Source organism: Perognathus longimembris, chromosome 12, assembly GCF_023159225.1.
Source record: "Perognathus longimembris pacificus isolate PPM17 chromosome 12, ASM2315922v1, whole genome shotgun sequence".
Lineage (NCBI taxonomy): Eukaryota > Metazoa > Chordata > Mammalia > Rodentia > Heteromyidae > Perognathus > Perognathus longimembris.
Genome location: NC_063172.1, coordinates 53,143,696 through 53,164,337, shown reverse-complemented (window position 1 = coordinate 53,164,337; position 20,642 = coordinate 53,143,696). Strand labels below are relative to the sequence as shown.

The window sequence follows — 20,642 nt, the reverse complement described above, 5'->3', positions numbered from 1 at the left end:
TGCCATTTTGATAGCTCAATCATGATTCTATATTAGGATATGGAATGTGCTTCAGTATTCCCTTGGATAAGGCAGGGTGCATGGATTTTATACAGAAGCCACTGGAACTGGCTACATTTGAGTGTAGTTGATCACGTCCAGCAATCCTTTCTCATATACCCATCATAACTTTTAGAACTATACAGGCTTTGCTTAAGAGTCAAGGCAGAGTCAAGTAATATTTAGAAAGCAATTATAAATATCTATATAATCTTTGGACTACAATTTGTAAGTGGATAAAATTTTGTTCTAAATATACAGAGAAGCCTGTTTAGTGAGATTTTTGAAATTTAAATTTCAGAAGGAAAACCAAAACTTAAGAGAAAAGTATATTTAGAAGGATACGTATTTATTTTCCATATTCATTTTTAAAGTCCATTCATGTTTTTTCTATAATTCAATAAGTGCAAACTTTGCAAAGATGGCCAAACTTAAAGTATGGAAAATTTGTAACTCTTAAAATAAAACATCTCCTATATATGTAACATATTTTCTTGATCTACTCGTCTCCAGAGGGGCATTTGGCTTGGTCCCATATTTTAGCAATGATAAATTGTGCTATGATAAACATAGTTGTGCTGTTGGCTTTAGTGTGGTCTTGCTTGTAATCTTTTGGATAGATGCCCAAAAGTGGGGCTGCTGGGTCGTAGGGGAGCTCTAGGTTTAGCCTTCTGAGGAAGCTCCACACTGCTTTCCAGAATTCTATGCCTCTATCAGAAGAATGATACTACCCCATTCGTAAGAAAATGGAAGGACTATGAATAAAATCATACTAAGTGAAGTGAGCCAGACCCAAAGAAACTTGAACTCTATGGTTTCCCTTATAGGGAATAATTAGTACATCACTAGTAGAGTCAGGGAAAAGATCACAATAGCTCAATAGCCATACCAGTGTGAACACATAAGATAATGCTAAGCGAAATGAACTCCAAGTTATGGAAATAAGTGTTATATCATTGTTGTAGTTATTTTCAACATGCCATGTGAAACCATACCCTTTTTCTGTATTTCTTTCCTGTGGCTTTACCTCTGATATCACTGTAACTGATCTTAGTATCCTGGATACTGTACATACGTGTATTGGAACTAGGGAAGAGAACGGAAATACCAAAATTGAGAGACAAAGGATAAAAAGACAAACCATTGTAACATCAATACTTACAAAACCAATTGGTTTAAACCAACTGTACAACTCATGGCGGGGGATGGGGGAGGGGGGAGATGGGAAAATGAGGGAATGAGGTAACAAGTTGGATAAGAAACGTACTTGCCTTACATATGAAATTGTAACCCCGCTGTACTTCACTTTGACAATAAAAGAAGAAGAAAGTAATACATAAAAAATAAAACATCTTAAAATTCATCAAGTTTCTGATGTCTACTATATGTCATAAAATGACTTTTACCAGACAATTTTATGGAAGAAATAATTTAATAAATTGGTATGTGGTGATATAGGTTCAATAAATGTTTGCTGAATTCAAGTTAAACAGTTAACTGGCATGAGTATTTACTTTTTGAAATTAAAGTCCTCACTTTGGAGTCAGTATATGCCCTGAGTTCAACAAAGATTTAAGGCTTGAACAATGCAAACAGATAAAGGCATCCCTCTGTCATTTCATTCAATTTACTAATGCTTTTATTTGCATATCACTTGTCATGTTTCTTGGATGATTAAAGTCAGAGGAGAAAATAGTTCAATAATAATTGGGGTGTTTCATAAATATGAAGATGTTTAGAGTCATGGATAGACAGTGAAGAGTCCACTTAGCTCATTCTGTGTCATGTAAATATAGTTTCAATTGCTGACAGGAGACAATTTATGATGTAGTTTTTCTCCATAGCATAAATTAAAGATGACAGTACATCCCATAAAGAAGATTAAGAAAAGCAAGGCAAATCTCACAGTTTCCTTACAGAATCTTGGGTTGTCTAATTTTTATCACAGAGAGAAGAAACTAATAAAATTATATTCTAGTCGCCAGGGAGCCTATTAGGGAGACTGAATAAATGAGAAGTACTGATAAGATTTGAGTGGAAGCTGTAATGGAAAACAGAAGTTATGCTATATAGGCATAATGATATGAGAGTCCAGGGTGTTGTGAACGGCATTTTCCATCATGTAACTTAATGAGTAAAACATCCTTCCATGTAACCTGTTAGGTTTTTTTTTTTTTTTTTTTTGCCAGTCCTGGGCCTTGAACTCAGGGCCGGAGTAATGTCCCTGGCTTCTTTTTTGCTCAAGGCTAGCACTCTGCCACTTGAGCCACAGTGCCACTTCTGGCCATTTTCTATATATATGGTGCTGAGGAATCGAACCCAGGGCTTCATGTATATGAGGCAAGCACTCTTGCCAATAGGCTATATCCCCAGCCTTCTTTGTTACCTGAGTAATAGATTAACTCAGAGTTCAACTCACAAGGTAAATTTGAAGTACATTAACAAACAGAAACAGTGAGTTAAATAATTGCAATTTCTATAAAAATATGTCTGTGCTTGTGATCATTTAAAATAGAATATTTTTTGAACTGCAGTTTGCACTAAATACGTTTTTCTGTACTTCTTTGAATATTAACCAAATCAAATTCTTGGTCACATACTTCATAGCTCTTGTGCTTTAAATAACAACTTGTTACCTCAAGTTCTTATTGTATCTATGTGTATCTATATTTATCATATCTATTAAACTAGATATATAAGATTAAATAGTTGTATACCAAAGTAAACACACATATATAGGCATACACATATTATATACTCAACATTATGTAATATATTACAACAAAATATGTCCAATATATTTAATATGTGTATAAAATAGGTGATATATATGTGTATATATGTATATATATATACACATATATAATATTGTATAAAAATGCAAGCCCAGGGCCTGGGAGTGTGGCTTAGTGGTAGAGTTCTTGCCTCGCATGCATGAAGCCCTGGGTTTAATTCCTCAGTATCACATACGCAGAAAAAGACAGAAGTAGCGCTGTTGTTCAAGAGGTAGAGTACTAGCCTTGAGCAAAAGATACTCAGGCAGACTGCCCAGGCCAAGAGTTCAAGCCCCAGCCTGCCAAGGGGGAAGAAAAAAAGCCCATTTGACATTCTGCAATATATTTTCCAATAGGGGCTGATAACAATCACATTAGCATTTATAGAGAAAGAATTCTAGTAACATGACTGAAACATCTCAGATCATACTTTGCTGACGAGATGGCTGAAGGTCTAAAGAAACTATAGATTTGATAAATCACATGGTTGGCCCTTGAAAACATATTTATTGTATGTTTATATGTTTGTCTATTTTTTCTCTTTAAAATTATTTTATTTAAAAATTATTAAGGTGATACGCAGTTGGGGTTACAGTTTCATAAGTCAGGTAATGAGTACATTTCTTTTTGGACAATGTCACCCCTTTCCTCATTTGACTCCTAGTTTTTCCCTCCCATGCCTCCCCACAAGTTGTAACATTAATTTTCCTCATAGAGTCCAGTGGGTATTGCTGTATTTATTCAACCTTTGTCCCTGCTGAGAATTGCTTATGGTCCTAGGAATTTAACCTTTAAATAAATTGATGCAAGCTCTTTGAATAGTCAGGATATATGTTTATTTTTGTTTGTTTTAGGAACTGCCAAATTATCTTCCAAAGTAACTGTAGCATTTATAGTCTCAGAACTTCTTGTTTTTTCGTATCCTGGCCATCACTTGTTAGTGTGTTAAGTTTCAGATATTCTAATCACGTACACTGACATTCTTTTGTGATATTAACTTGCAATTCTCCAGTGATCTTCGTTGTAGAGAATATTTGTATGTACTTATTTGTTATTAGCCCTTACCTTCTCTTTTTGGCAGCACTAAAGACTTGGCCTCCAGTTCTCTTACTTTCTAGGTAATTGATCTACCAACTGACTCACATCTCCATCCATTTTTTGCTTTAGTTACATTTCAAATAGAAATTTGAACATTTTGTCTACTTCCAGTATAAAACCACCAGCTTCCTGCCTTTGTCTCTAAAGTAACCACTAAGCCTCGTTTATTCTATGAGATAGAGTCTTGCTAATACTTTCTTTTTCTCCTTTCCTTCCCTTTCCTTTCTTTCTTTCCCTTTCTTTTCTTTCTTTCTTTCTTTCTTTCTTTCTTTCTTTCTTTCTTTCTTTCTTTCTTTCTTTCTTTTCTTTCTTTCTTTCTTCTTTCTTTCTTTCTTTCTTTCTTTTGTTCATTTGTTTGTTCATTCATTCTCTCTTTCTTTCTTTTCTTCCTTTGTTTCTTTTCTTTTCCTTTTTGTTTAGACTAGCCTTAAACCATCCCACATATCTCAACTTCCTAAGTAGCTAGAATTACAGATCTAAACCACATACCTGGCCTTATTTGTCATGTTTATATTGTCTTTGGTAAAATGTTTGTCCATATATTTTCCCATTTTGCTTTACCTTTTGGTTTTTACATTTTTGTGCTCTAAGAATTCTTTAAAATATATTTTGGGTTCCACTGATTGATCAGATATACTTTTGCAAATTATTTTCCTCTTAAATGTTATACTAATTATAGTTTTTCTGAAACTGATATTTCATTTTTTGAATGAAGTCCAACATAATCAATTTTTCTTTCATGGATCATATTTCCATTATTGTATCTAAAAGATGTTGTTAGAGCTAGGTCATTTAGATTTTCTTTTATTGTCTTTAAGGATTTCTATAATTTGTGTTTCATATATCTATGAACCTTTGTGGGTTAGTTTATATGGGAGAATATGGTCTATGTCTAGTTTTCCTTTGAGCTATGAATATCCAATTATATAGAGTTGTCTTACTATGAATTGGCCATTGGCTATTGGCAATATTCTTTTTCTTGTCTTCTTCATTGTTATATGTGCTCTTTTGGACAATGTCTTTTTGAACAATGTGCTCTTTCTATGTGCTCTTTTGGTTGTCATTATTGTAATAGTAACTCAGCAGAATTTGAGGTAGTTTCTAGGTATCCCTTACTAGCATCCAATATTATGTGTGTAGTTTCAGATACTATTACTTTTTTAAAAAGAGTAATTCAATCATTTCAAGATGGCATTAGAGGCTAAGATTGTGGCTCAAGTGGTAGAATGCCTGTCTAGCAATCAAGAAGCCCAGAGTTCAAACTCTACCACTGTCATAAAAGATTATTATGGTATTTATTCCTCTCCTGCCCATATTGAAGCCCTAGTTTTCTGTTCTCTATTTAAAATTTTCTATTTCTAGAATGTTATGTAGATGGCATACAGTATGTGATTTTGAGGTTGGATGTTTAAATTAAGCACAATAATTTTGAAATGTGTTCAAATTGTTATCACAGTGGAATAGAAAGTACCATCAAATGGTTAATCTGAAGGTTATGCCAGCTATTCACTGAAACTCAGGGGGATGACAGTGTGGTTTAAGATGTTGAGTAATAGGAATGACTCAGCTTTGGACTGGTGTCATTGTTCTGAGAGTAAGTGGAGGTGCTCACTAACTGAGGAAGGCAGAAAAAATCACTAAAGACATAAGATTGTGCCCACCATCTAAGGGGAAGCAGCTTCTAGCAAGTCATCCCAAGGATCTCAGCAAAGAAAGACTCAAAGCTCCTGCCTGAGGCTGAGCAGAGTGGGTCAGCAGGTGGAGCTCTGTGGGGTGCCTAGCAAGCAACCTGAACAGAGCCCAGAGTGCTGATGTAGTGCCCTGGCTAGCAAGCAAGCTGAACAGAGCACAGAGTGTGGATGCAGGGAAGACTCCAGAACCTACAACTGTTTTGTCCCAAGCAGCTGCCCAGGAGGCATCATTCACTGACGCATGAATAGAGTTCGGGATTTCCTAGGATAACAAGATTTATATTCACAGCAGAGTGAATGTCTGGGATGTCTAAGAAGCTGATATTTCTGAAGCTCCAGACTTCAAAAGGAAATTTCAGCCTGATCACCCACTCACTGGCTGCTCTACCACAGGCAAACTATTCTAGAGAATCAGTCTTCACATTTGTAAAACATGGGCATCATCTCATTAGCCTGTGTCACCTAGGGTTTTATGAAAGGGCTCCTCTACATATGTTAGCTTTTATATTTACAGAATAATATTAACATTGAACACTTGTTATAAGGTCATTCACATATCATTTAGACATTTAATAAGACAGACTCTTAATAAGAAAATCTCAAAAACATAGAAGGGAAGTTTCAAAGAGCAGAATTGGCTGTGAAATGAGATAACTTTGTGTCTATGAAGTAGGGCATAAGGTTAGCACATGGGTTAGGAGAACAGGTAAAATCATATTTGGCACATACAAAGACAGGCTGCAAATCCTTCCTGCACAGTTATTATATGCCTTTTTTATTCTTAGGCATATTCTTTTTTGTGGGGTATGATTTTTTTGATAGTCCTGGGCCTTAAACTCAGGGCCTGGCGGGTCTGCCTGTCCCTCCTTCTGCTCCAGGCCAGTGCTCTACCACTTGAGCCACAGGGCCACTTCTGGTACTACTTTTGAATAGTTTATTAGAGATAAATGTCTCATGGACTTTCCTCTCCAGGATGACTTCAAACTGTGATCCTCAGATCTCAGCCTCCACAGTAGCTAGGATTATAGGCATGAGTTTGAGTTTTAACTGCTGAGTAAACCAGTTCAATTGCTTTCTTGGGGCAATATGTGCCTGGATTTTACACAGAAAAAAAAAATCGTCTGAGGTATGAAATAAATAAATAGTATTTGATATCATTTTAGTTCCTTATTAAAGGATTTGAGGAGTGCAGAATTTGGATATTGAGATGCTGCTTTCAAGATCTGATTTCTCTTTCACTTATTTATTTAATCTAGAAAAATCAGTCCTCACAGCAAATCCATAATGCATGAGACTCAATTGTAGTTACTTCTTAAAGACAGGTCTTCGGGGTATTGCTTTTCAAGTTGCTATGATGAGTGGAGAAAAGTCATTTCTCAGTTCTCTAATGATTAGAATACATTCCTTGGTGTAACTCTAGGGGACTTTTATGCAACCACAGATAGAATTAATATGATCAGCGAAGTCAAGCAACACATAGGCATTATATAATTTATTTTATTTGTAAAACAAACATTTTAAAAAGGGAAAACGTTTTGCACATAAGAAAGGAGGGACTTCTTTTTGCCTTTTAACATAGATGCTTATCTCATGAGAGAGTGCAGGTAATCATTAATGTACCTGTTAAAAGAGCTATTGACCTTGTGATATTAAATACGTTTGGACTCCTTGGGAGTGTTCTGATACAAAGAAGACAAACACATTAAACAAATCTTTTCAAGTAGAGATGCTCCTTGAATTAGAATGAGCTGATGTCTTATAAATCCTTCATAAATAAAAACAAGTTAAAAATATACCTACTGTTCCTGATCTAATGAGTACCATGTGTCCTATAGCAAGGCTTTGTGCTGCATGTGGTGTTCTTGCTTCCTAATCCTGTAGCCTGTGGAGTTTCATATTTCTGTTGCTACTCAGCCTCCCGAGAGAGGATGAGACCATCTCCCAAAAAACCTATGAAAGGACAAACTTCAAAACTAGAAGTATGGCATTTACTGAATGTGTATGCCTTTTGACCCATTGTAAATTTAAAAAATCATTCATCAAACTAACGTAAGTTTGGGGGCTGGAAATATGGCCTAGTGGTAAAGTGCTTGCCTCGTATACATGAAGCCCTGAGTTTGATTCCTCAGCACCACATATATAGAAAAAGGTGAAAGTGGCACTATGGCTCAAGTGGGAGAGTGCTAGCCTTGAGCAAGAAGCAGCCAGAGACAGTGGTCAGGCCCTGAGTTCATGCCCCAAGACTGCCCCTGCCCTCAAAAAAGGCAAACTAACATAAGTTTGAGGTATTTATGTATTGGCTCATCAGATTGTTCTTTTACTTGTGTGACTTACTGAAGTGACATTAGTTGAAATATTATTACACCAACATAAATTTATTTTGAATATCACATTTGAAAATAGAAATCAATATCCATGAGAATGCTTAACAGTTTTAGGGTCAGATACCATTATAGATAAATGTAGGCAAAAATAATGTAAAATTTTGCTGCCTGAATGTTTTACTGGTGGCTTATCACACAGACATCAAGGAACCAACAAAGAAACATAAACTCTGCAAATTACTGTGGAACATATTTGGAAAACACTATCATGCTTCTAATATAATTTGCTACTTTTTTCCTATAATGTATAGTATTATTTTTCCAGACCTGGAGCTTCAACTCAGGGCTTGAGCACTGTTCCTGGCTTCTTTTTGTTCAAAGGTAACACTCTACCACTTAAGCCACAGTGCCACTGCTGGCCTTTTCTGTTTATGTGGTGCTAAGGAATCAAGCCCAGGGCTTCATGCATGCTAGACAAGCACTCTACTACTAAGCCACATTTCCAGCCCCTATTTTATCCTTATTTCGATCTGCTTGTTTTGATCTGTTTGTTTTATACCTATTAAGCAGTAAATCAGAAGATGGGGTACAATGAAACAGGAGAGAAAGCAGAAAAGGGTTTTATCCATTACGGTTTCAGCAAAGTACTCAAGATAAATGAGTCACTTGAGATCTTAACATATGAAGCACTGGATGATCTAAGTACCTAAGTACTGTAGCCTTTGCATTTTCCTTATGAAAACTTACATACTCAGAAAAATTCTAATCATTCCAAGATAACATTTGATAACTTTGATAATAAAATCAGCATTGGTATTACAAATCAGGAGAGTTAGCAGTCACCATATAATAGGAGCTTTGTTTACTTATGTCAGAGGGAGTTAAAACAATTAATAGTATTAAGCCATAAAAAAAAAATCCCTGTCATTTGCATTAAAACTAATGGAACTGGAGAGTATTATGTTAACTGAAAAAAAAAAAAAAGGATTGAACACAGAAAGATAGGAATTTGCTCTTTCCTCCATGTGTCAACCTGAGTATAGAGCAGCACATGGTAGAGGTCTCTGGGTGTGTGTTGGGGGGTGGGGTGAAATGAGAGTGGAAAAGGGGGGGTGGAATTAGTTCACTGCATGATGTATGCATATGTAGAAACATCACACTAAATCTCATTGCTATGTGTAATTAATAAATGTTAGTCCAAATCTTGTAAAAATTACAAACTACAAACTCATTTTTCTGGTGGAACTAGAATCACAACTTTGAGAGAGTGGAGTAACCTCCTGAGCATGAGAGGTTTCTTCCTAGTATCAAAAGATAACCCATGATCTGGAAGAGGTGAGACAAAACCCAGCTACAGGCACCAGTATCTAAAAGCTTGCAAGGTGCAGAGCAGAGGAAAGAAAAATCCAGACTAGCCTGAGAACTCAGGTCCTTCAGATAAGATGGAAAAACTAAGATGCAACTTCAGCTCCAGGGAGAAAGCAAGCCTGTGCTACTGAACTAAGACTCGCAGACAGCACTCTCTCACCAGTACCAACCCCCTAAAACCCACATACAGGGAGGAAATCATTACACCTTTAAACTTGAATTCTGAGAGCAGATTCTGACTCATCTGGAAGTAACACCCCGCCCCCTAGCCCTGCAACCTGCTGAAACACTGAGCGCATACATGCTCATCACTGATGGATAAATGGACAGCATGCCAAGCAAAGGACTTGTGAGGAAAAATCCCTAAGATACAAAGGGAAAATAAATGAGAAAAGTAAATTTTGCAAAAGATTTCTTACAGTACATAAAAATAAATTTGAAATGGCATCTGCTTTATATTCTCAACATATCTGAGAATAAAGATCTCAAGCAGTAAAATGGAAAGCAATGAGTCCAACAATTTGTATTATCTTCCTTCTTAGGTGGAATTAGCCTTGCGTTCTCACTCATTTACTGAAAATAACAAATAGTATGGTGGTCACTAGAGTGAGGGAAATGTGGGTGGTATGATCAACAAGGGACACTAAAAGCAGGAAGTGAGGGAGGAGGAATTGTGTATGGCCCTTCCTTCACCTGGTAGAGTAATTGTACACTAATACAATCTATGATGTTTCAAAATGATTGGAAGGGGAAAAAATGCCAACTTACAGGAATGATTGATTCCAGGGAGATGGGAGACTCGTTGCCTGGATTAGATGGCTGCACATGGTACACATGCATTTAATTACTGTAATGAACCCCACAATAATGGACAGGTATTATGTTTAGATAAAAACAAAAAATAAATTTGTTAAAAGAGTGATGACACAAAATGATTTGAGTTGGTGATAAAATTTACTCCAAGCTGTATATTGAAAATTGACACTGAAGATTATTTTGACAATGTAAGGGGGGAAAGTAGCCTCTCTGGCATACAAAGAAAACACACACAAGAGATGGATGATTCTAACTGAGAAAGCGAGGAGATAATTGTTTCCTTATAGATAGAGAATGGGGGAAAAAGTAGCATTTGTAGACTTCTTAGCAGAAAGTTTTACCCAATGAAGAAAAGTCCCATACTCAGTATTCCTGTAATTCATTCACTCATGCAAGAATGCAAGGCAGTTTTAACTCTAGGGATAAAAACAAACTGACTGCTCTCAGCTTGTGGCCTTTCATTCACCCAGCCTAGAAAGACACATTAGCAAGTGTGAAGGATCAGAGCATGTATCCCATGGGGGACCAAGGGTCCATAGAGAAACACTGCACTCAAAGAGAGAGAGAGAGAGAGAGAGAGAGAGAGAGACAGAGACAGAGACAGAGACAGAGACAGAGACAGAGAGACAGAGACAGAGATAGAGACACAGAAAGAGACAGAGACAAAGAAACAGGAGAAAATGACACAATAAGATAAATGTCTCCAAATAAAAAAAATAAAGACAAAGGACAAAAGGCAAAGCAATGGGACAGAGATACTTACAAGATAGTATGTTGTAAACTAACTGTACAGCTTGGGATGGAGAAAGTGAGGAGGATGGAAGGTGGGAGAAAAATGAGGGAGGAGGTAACAGTTTTGACAAGAAATGAACTCACTACCTTAAATATGTAACTATAACCCCTCTCTATACATCTCCTTAACAATAAAACAAATTTTAAAAGGCCACAGATAAACCATGCAAATTAGTTATAAAGTACATATCTAATGAGAAGAAAGTAGATCTAATAATCTTTTATGGAAGATAAACCTCAGAAATCCAGATGGTTTATTAAATTAACATGTAAGTATGCACCCAAAAAATCAAAAAGTCCTGGCATTACATATACATTTCTTAACTGAAGATTCAGCAGAGTTTTGGATATTGCAACTAAAACTATTTCTCATTATAATTCAATAGAACAATTTGATTAAATCAACAGACTCTTAAGAGCAAAAATTGACTGTGTTCTAGTTGCTATATTAGGAAGAATGTATTATTTGATATCCGGTATTAATCCCTTTCATGAGGCCACTCACAGTTATATGAGAAAATGGTGGGATCCTCTCATTGGCATACTATGCTCTGAGTCTTTGACCCATTAGCAACCCTACTGTCTCCTTAAATGAACTAGGTGCTCAGAGATGATATGTGCATTTACACAAAGCACATTACCTAATTTTTTCATCATAGTTCCCTTCTCACAGAAGGAGGATGAATTATCCAAGAAGTGACCAACTTGTGCTAGCAATCATGTTTCTTTAAACCTCACTCCGAAGATTATTCTCAATAACATAAATATTGAAATGACAAAACAGTTAAAAATCATCTTAGAGTTAAGAGGAAAGTCTTTTTTGTAAATATATTTGGTAGAGATATTTGAGCAGAATAGAGAACACATTTAAAATATTTAATAACAAATCCAATTCAAATTGAAAATATAGAGTAATGGATATATATAGGCTAGTAAATAAAACATTCTTAAAAGTAAAAGAAAATTATTGACTAAGAGGTTACTTAAATGGAATGTTTTGCTATATTCTTTGTTTTAGATTGATGAAATTCATAGAGGCAAAGCTGATTGCCAGTAGCTCACACTTCTAATAACTGATACCTAGAAAGCTGAGATCTGAGAACAGGGATGACTTTGAACCACACTCCACAGATCTCAGCCTTATGAGTAGCTAAGATTACAAGTAGAGCTACCAGAGCATGGGAATATTTATGCCTTCATAACCCTTTCTTGATACATTTAAAAATCATTACAATTTATTTGATTTTTATTGACCCTATATAAATATAAATGAAAAACTTTAATCATTCCTAGAAATTTTGTGTTTTTTTAAAGTATTATGGACATTACAAGAGTTGTGGCCATTGGCTGGGAATAAGGCCTAGTGGCAAGAGCGCTTGCCTCCTATACATGAAGCCCTGAGTTCGATTCCCCAGCACCACATATATAGAAAATGGCCAGAAGTGGCGCTGTGGCTCAAGATGCAGAGTGCTAGTCTTGAGCAAAAAGAAGCCAGGGACAGTGCTCAGGCCCTGAGTCCAAGCCCCAGGACAGGAAAAAAAAAAAAAAAAAAAAAGCGTTGTGGCCAAGTGATTTCATGGATGAATACTACAAACTTCAAATCCAGCAATGTCAGCTGGTGTGGAGCGAGGGCCGCAGTGGCCAGGGCTGGGAAAGGGTAGGAGTCCGCGCATGAGCTGGACACGAGGATCTGCAGGAAGGTGGGTGGGCTTATTCACCGCTCACACGGCGGAAGGCCACCCACACCTGAGAAGACGGGTCTGGCCAGCGCCCCTCTCTTCTGATCGGGCCGAAAGTCCTGCCGGGGTCACCTGGTTCGCTGCAGAGCAGCGTTCTTGGCCCCAGTGGTGCTCTTCTCAGCCGTGCCCGTGTCGACCTAGCACTAGTCTAATTCCCCTGCCGCCTCAGGTTCCCTAGACGTCCCTCCGCAAGTAGGTCTTGCGTCTAATCTCTGCATGGCATTGTAACAGTTTTCGCTGCCTTGCCTCATTTTTCCGATGCTGGGATTCGAATCCCAGGCTTTCCACTTCCTAAGCAAGCGTTCTACCACTAGCCATTGTTGACCTGATTCCCCGGTTTTGCCCATTTCTTTGGAATTATCTATAGAATAGAAAGCATGCTCATACTGAATAAGACAGGTGGGCGTTTTCCCCAAACCATCAAAAAGGAAAGTTTTTGGACTTTTAAGAACTTTTAATTTTCATCCCGGACCACAACTTCTCATAAACTGGTATTGGGAATTGAAACAAGCTGTGATGATACAGCAGCTGCTGTGGTGGATGAAAGTGGAAATGTCTTAGGAAAAACAATACATTCCCAAACTGAAGTTCATTTAAAGTGAGATTATTCCTCCAGGAGCTCAACAGCTGACATGCTTGACAAGGTAGCAAGGAGACTTTCTTTAATCAAACATCCAGAATGTTCCATTATGAGTGGTGGGAAGGCTATATAATATTTGGCTAAACAAGGAAATAGATTTCATTTTGATATCAGTCCGCCTATGCAATGTGCTAAAAACTGTGATTTTGTTTTTTTTTTTTGGCCAGTCCTGGGCCTTGGACTCAGGGCCTGAGCACTGTCCCTGGCTTTCTTTTTGCTCAAGGCTAGCAATCTGCCACTTGAGCCACAGTGCCCCTTCTGGCCGTTTTCTGTATATGTGGTGCTGGGGAATCGAACCTAGGGCTTCATGTATGGGAGGCAAGCTCTCTTGCCACTAGGCCATATCCCCAGCCCCAAAACTGTGATTTTTCTTTCTCTGGGCTTCAACATGTTATTGATATAATAATAATGTAAAAGGAAAAAGAAGAAGGTATTGAGAAGGGACAGATCCTGTCTTCAGCTGCAGACATTGCTGCTGCAGTCCAGCACACAACAGCATGCCATGTTGCAAAAAGAACACACCTGCTATTCTCTTTTGCAAGCAGAGAGGCTTGTTACCTCAAAGTAATGCAGTAGTAGTTGTATCTGGAGGTGTTGCAAGTAACTTGTATATTCGAAGAGCCCTGGAAATCGTAGCAAACGCAACACAATGTACTTTGTTGTGTCCTCCTCCCAAACTGTGCACTGATAATGGCATTATGATCACATGGAATGGCATTGAAAGATTACTTGCTGGCTTGGGCATTTTACATGACACAGATGGCATCCCTTATGAGCCAAAATGTCTTTTTGGAATAGATATATCAAAAGAAGTTGAAGAAGCTGCCATAAAAGTACCATAATTAAAAATGAAGATTTGATTTTTACTTTCTGAAAATTTTCTACAGGATCTGTGCTGTACTGTTTTGCATAATGGAACTCACTGAATTTAGACTGTTGGAAGACAAGTTGCAGTGGGTAAATTTCACCCCATGTGTGGATGAAGAGCAAACATGCCCAGTACACTAGGAAGAAGAAGCCATGTTTCCAATGCTAGCCCATCATGCCATGGAGAAGATGGAGGAGTTCATGGGTAAGATTTGGGGAAGATAAGGAAGGACATCCCATAATATTTTCCACATACACAAAAAACTAACACCATCATGACGCATAAAACTCGGTTTTGTGCTCTTTATTTCTTCAGGAATCTTCACTGTGCTTAAACCAAGTATGCATTTCATGGCCCTTCTCCAGAAGTGGTTTGCGGAATGGTTTTGGAGAGTCCATGCTTAAACTTATTCTTTGACATCATCTAATTCTTAAAGAATGTCTCGTAGACTTTTTCCAAAATGGACTCTTCAGTAATTGCCCTTCTGATTATGGGGAGCTTTGTTTCTGGATCTATTATTCCTTCTATTGCTCCTCACAGGTTTGGCTCATCTACCTCATCTTCTCCCTCTTCATCTGTGTTCTAGACATTTTGCCACCATTGTGACACAATAGGCCTGTTTGGTCATGCCTACTAAGCTCAAGTATTTGAGTGGTAGTGTGCCCATCCTATGACGGATGGACACCCCACCAGTGAGGGCCACCCCAGTGGGCCAGTTGAGCTGGTTCTTGCTCATAGCTGTAATGCACATGACCGTAGCTGGCCCTGGAACTCCTTGAATTCCTGAGTGCTTTCCCAGATAATTTGAATTTGGTTCCTGTCTCATTTGATGTTCTTTGTCCTGGTGATAACTATTTTTTTCTACTATTAAGGGTGTCCAACCTTCAGGGATTCTGTTATGGTCTCAGATGTGGCTATACAGATGGCTCCCTTCTCGGGCCTTCTCTTGTCCTTTTAAAAAAAAAAACAAAACTGCTGAAGTGTGAGGAAGAGTCTGAGTTTCTTGTCTCTAGAAGAAATCTCTTAGGGAATTCAGTACCAATAAAGCTTCAGCTCACTGTCATTCTCACTGGCAGTACACTTTCCATTTTGATTGTCCTAGTGACAGTGGGAGAGCCATTCTTCTCAGTGTTTACTTCCTTCCCAAGGGATCTTCTGGTACCTCACAGAGACAGGACCTTGAAACTCACGGAGACAGGACCTTGAAGCTTATGTTGAGATTTTACTCCTCCAATCAATTTGAGGGGGAAAAAAATATGAACTGGAACTCTAGAAATTGAGAGATTTTTCAGAGAAACTAGTCCTCCCTGAGCCTTATCCTTACTTTGTTACCTGATTCATAATAGGCCATCCTTTGTGTGTATGTATAGTATAAAATAGTCCCTTTTATGCCTACTTTGTATATGTTTTTACACAGCAGAAAGAATTAAACCCACCAACTTTAATATCCTGACTAATCATCGCTTCAGATAACTTGAGCTTTTTTTCCTTGTTAGAGGAATATAAAATTAAAATGGAGAACAGTTGATTGTTAATATTAAGCTTGGAAATGAACCTGCTGTGTACCTAGAAACAAAGACTGTTGATAATAAAAGGAGAGTAGATAGTTGGCATTAGAAAATTACTACATAAGTATATACATACATATATGCATATATGCATAAATGAGAATAAACCTTAGTAATGGACATTTAAAGTGAAGTTTATCCTTTTGTACACAGCAGATTCAATCATACCAATACCCATCCATGGTTGATCTTCCTTAAACTTTAATAAAAAGTTTAGCAATAATTTCCTTACTGCAATTCCACACGAAGACACAATACCTTAATGAAGGAAGTCCCACAATTTCTTGCATTTGAAATTCCTTTAAAAATGCTGGGTTAATCTTCTCATCTCTGCTGATATTATTTGTTAGACGAAGGAAATGATTGGGTTTATTCCTACATTCATTTAACAGGATAAGGAAGGCATTTGCTTTGTAAGTTAAGTAGTCAAATGCACAGGAACAAGCTGCACAAACCTAAATAAATGAGAAACAGTTCTTAATAGGCTTTCTTAAATTATCTAACTCTAGGCTTTAACTGGCTACTTCATACGAGTCTCTGTAGATACATATAGCAGATATATATACAAACAAGTGGCAAATCTACAGCATTTTTAGAGAGGACTGTCAACTGCCACTGATTTCTAGTAGTTTCCACAATCCTTGTGTGTGTGCACATATGAGAGACAGACTTGCAATCTCCCTGCCTCCACACCCTAAACGCTGGTATTTCAGGTCTGAACTACAATGCTTAGTACTTGATTGCAGTCTTGGCTGCACATTACTTGGAAAGCACTGAGAATTAATATGGCTAGAAGCTCCCTTATTTACTCTAGGGCATAGCCTGGACTTAAGATTTTCTCAAAGTTGCTCAGGTAATTGTCATAGGAAAACAGGAAAGAAACAGTAGATCAAAAAGTAGGTTAACAATAGCTATAATACCAAGTACTGTTTTCCACTGATAAAGAATCACAATGATTAGGCTACAGAATTCTAGAAAAAGTAGCTTTCTTTCTATACATGTAATACACATTGCTTGTGACTCTACAGAAATTAGGTTGATAACATGGTTAAGATATACTCTAGGAAGCTGATAATTAGAAGATTAAATTTTTCATAAAATGAGCTCAGCCTTTTGTTGTTGTTTATTTGATATAGAATCTCGCCAAATTGCCCACCCTGCTGTTATGCTGTCAATTCTTCTACTTTAAATCCTAGAGTAACTGGAATTATACATTGCCATTATACCCACCTAAATAACCAGTTTTTATAAAATATTGTATTTCATACTTCAATTACAAATTTCTGTATCATCAATGTATGTATTTGAATACTGACTTAAATTGTGTGTTAAGAAGACTGTTAATTCATAGTTTTTGGTATTTTTAGTTCTCTGACTGATTTGGACAAATAGTTCTTTTAAAATCTTTAAGTGTAGTTGTTTTGTACTGCTTTTATAATTCAAATCCAAGTTAAGTCTCAGAGTTAAGGCATGTATGTACTTTTTGTGGGAATTAGAATTGTGGATAGCATATATAACGAATTAATACTAGAAACTTTATCTAAAATAAATTTTAAAATTTGTCTAATTTTAAGTTACTGTCACAATCTGTGTTATACAATAATCAATTGAAAGAGAAATTCTTCTATACTACCAACAGTAAATAATGAATTTTATTAGTTTTGTGTCTACTTCTTCTCTTCCTGAGTATAAGTGGTAGAAGAGCCATTCTACTGTTCTCATTGAGGTAAATGCTTCTGAAATACCAGCTCTAGCATGAGCCAGGCTGGCTATTAAGTTACCTATAAATTAAAAACCAAGAAAAAGTGCTCATATCATTCAAATAAGAAACTGATACTCTGTGTTTTTGTTCATTTGTATGTAGCATTAAAAAATTGTCTGTGTTATAAGACCTCTCTGTTAAATGAAAACACAGCGAGAAAGAGAATGTATAGGTAAATGTAGAGTGAACATTCCCTAAAACGATGGTTTCCATTACATATAGTAAAGGTTAAGCAAGTTTATGTGACACTTATGCATTAAAAATGGAGCTATTAAAGGTTTTACAAGGGATCTGTAGAATTTACTTGCACACTGTTAAATCTCATTAGTTGTGATAATTATGTTTTATAAAGTCATTGCAAACACTGAATTAGTGGGTACTGAACAATAATAGTTTAGAGGGAAATAGAGAGTTCAGGTCCTCTTGACTTCTCATCATTACAAACATTCTTCTATACTGATGAACACATACTACACACCCTGCTTTATGATTTCAACTGCTTATTTAGTAGGGAGTGTATTGTCTTATTAACATAGAACTCATAGCCAATAATATTATTTTTTTAATAGGCTTATCACACTTTCTTGAATTTCAGCTTTATACTCAAGGAACATCTCAGAAACCAAATCCACAGCCAGGTGCTAATGGCTTGCACTGTAATCTTAGCTACTCAGGAAGCTAAGATCTGGAGATTGTGGTTTGAAGCTCCACAGACTACAAAGTAAGGTGGAACTCTTATCTCCAATTAACCACAGAAAGCTAAAAATGGAGCTGTGACTCAAGTGGTAGAGTGCTAGCCTTCAGCAATAAAGTTCAGGGAAAATGCCCAGGCTTTAGGTTTAAGCTCCAGAAACGGCACCACGAAAGAGAAAAAAAGCAAATCCTCAACATAAAGCACAACCATAACTGAAGTGTGACACTGAGTATAAACAAAACAAAATACAATCACTTCATTTACCAGCTTGGTTTTGGCTCACAGCTGGCACTCTACAAGTTGAACCATACCTCCATTTCTGGCTTTTTGCTGGATAATTAGAGATACGGATCTTGCTGTTTTGTGCTTGAGCTGGCTTTGAACCAAGATTCTAAGATCTTAGCCCCCTTAAGTAGCTAAGAGTATGGATATGAGACACCAGAGCCCTTTTTATTTGAAATAATTGCAGCTATAAGTGATAGAGGAATTTGAAGCAAGGTACTCTGGTTCTATCCTTTTTGTTCATTATTTTGTTGCCTAAGATATTGGCCACAAAAATGCTTGTATCAATTAAAATGATAAATTAAAATTAATTAGAAATCTGAATAAAATGAAAACTACAAGTGATACCAAATACTGTGAAGTCTCTGAGATTCCCTTCTGACATTAGTGTTGGCAGAAGACATGAGCCACCCAGTTGAGTGCTGGGAATCATTAGTGATAGCAATGCCAATTGCCAGAGCATTGGTATTCTCCTGCTAGTTCCTTTACCCTCAATTTTCGTAATGCCATTATGAAAAGTGTGAGTTGACAAACATGTTGCATTACAATAAAAAATTAGAACAAAAAAAAGAAATAGAGCTTTTCAGTGAACCTACTTTCCAGGAAGAGATTATGATTGTTATCTTGAGTAGTAAATTCCAAGCCTTGAGCTAAATGGGAGGCAACACCTCTATTTCCAATGTCTTTAGCAAGCATGAACTATATGCTATGGAGAGAAATATTAGCGCTGCTACACAGAGAAGCCACAGCAAATGCAACATGCTTTCTGCATGCTATCTTCTCAATGTTTAGTTTGCTGAAGTTCATCTGTTAAAATTGTAGCCTTGAAAATAATAAAATGAGGAGGAATGGTTTGGGAAGTGATGAGGTGATAAGAACAGAGTCATCCTTAGAGGAATTACTGCTATTAAAAGAGGCTTGAGAAGACACTCTTGTGTATTCTACCATGGGAGAACACAGCTAGAAGGTATAAGGTCTACCCGGTAGGGAGGGTGGGGCAGAGCTCCATGCAGATGTCCCCTCCTTTCATTCTCCACCAAGTAGCTGCATTACTTAGGTTACTGGCACACATGGAGGCAACCACCTCCCCTCACCTGGCCATACCTTCCTGCCACAGCCCTAAGGCATGGCCTAGAAGTGGCTCAGCCCTTCTCTGGCCATGTGTGATCTCGGCCATAGCCCAGCAGTTCGGGAATAAACTGTTCTCTCCTCACTGAATACCATCTTGTGTTCTCCTTATTGGTGGCTTAATTAACCTAACATAAATAGTGCCATGAACTTGGGAGGGTTTTTTTTTTTTAAGAGTTGTTGTGATAATTATAAGAATCAATATGTAAATGATAACAATCCCTATTACATGGTCAGCACTATGTAGCTTTACTTATTATTATTTTTTATTAATTAAATTAATAAAGGGGTTTTGAGATAGGAATAGAAGAATTTCTGACCAACCCTTTTTCTAAAAACCAAACTGCTGTGAGATGCTATGCAAGACTTTTCATCAATACCATTGCTGGCTTCCACATCCATGTCAACACCACTTCTATGCTCTGGTCAGTGAAACTAGTCTACAGGTTCTCTGTTGGTCTCTCTTTCCAGATATAGCACCACACCAGAGAACTTCTAAAGCTCAGGGCCCAGTCACCTCTGAAGTCGAGGATGCTTAACTATAAAGGCTTGTCTTTTTCTCTCCTAAGGGTCACTGGGGGAAGTTGGGACACTGCTTCTGTCTGGTAAGCTCTCATTCACTCACCAGACTGACTCCCTCCTGCACTTTTAATGGGGTTCTGTGAGTCATGCCCAAGCTGGGATACTCAGATGTAATGCCACTTGCAATTGCAATAAGGCCTGGTCAAAATATTTTCAGAGATACAGTTTTTGCCACTGCAATGATAAATGGTCAGAAGTCATTTGCATTAAGGGTCTTTTTGCTCTCTCTTTTGATTGCAGTTCAAAGCCAAGCCCAGGAAAAAAAAAAATCCCTCTAAAACTCCATCTCCCAGCTAACCAGAAAAGGACAAGGCTGGCAGTATGGCTCAAGGGACTCCTTTGTCTAATTAATCAACTGAACGCTGGAAGTAGCACTGTGGCTCAAAGTGGTAGAGCGCAAGGCTCAAGCAGAAGTGCTCAGACATTGGGGATAGAAATATGGTCTAGTGATAGAGTGCTTGCATAATGTGCATGAAG

General features: G+C 37.3%; 1 long non-coding RNA gene and 1 pseudogene across 1 annotated transcript; one reads left to right on the top strand and one right to left on the bottom strand.

Annotated features, from left to right (window-relative positions):
- Positions 1–1,054: 1,054 nt before the first annotated feature.
- LOC125360705 lies at positions 1,055–13,111 on the bottom strand. Its single transcript, XR_007212794.1, has 3 exons — positions 12,871–13,111; positions 10,014–10,016; positions 1,055–1,066 (listed from the first exon to the last, which is right to left on the bottom strand). It is a non-coding gene; the product is annotated as an uncharacterized LOC125360705 (long non-coding RNA).
- A 162-nt stretch (positions 13,112–13,273) lies between these two features.
- LOC125360704 lies at positions 13,274–14,141 on the top strand (annotated as a pseudogene).
- Positions 14,142–20,642: the final 6,501 nt, after the last annotated feature.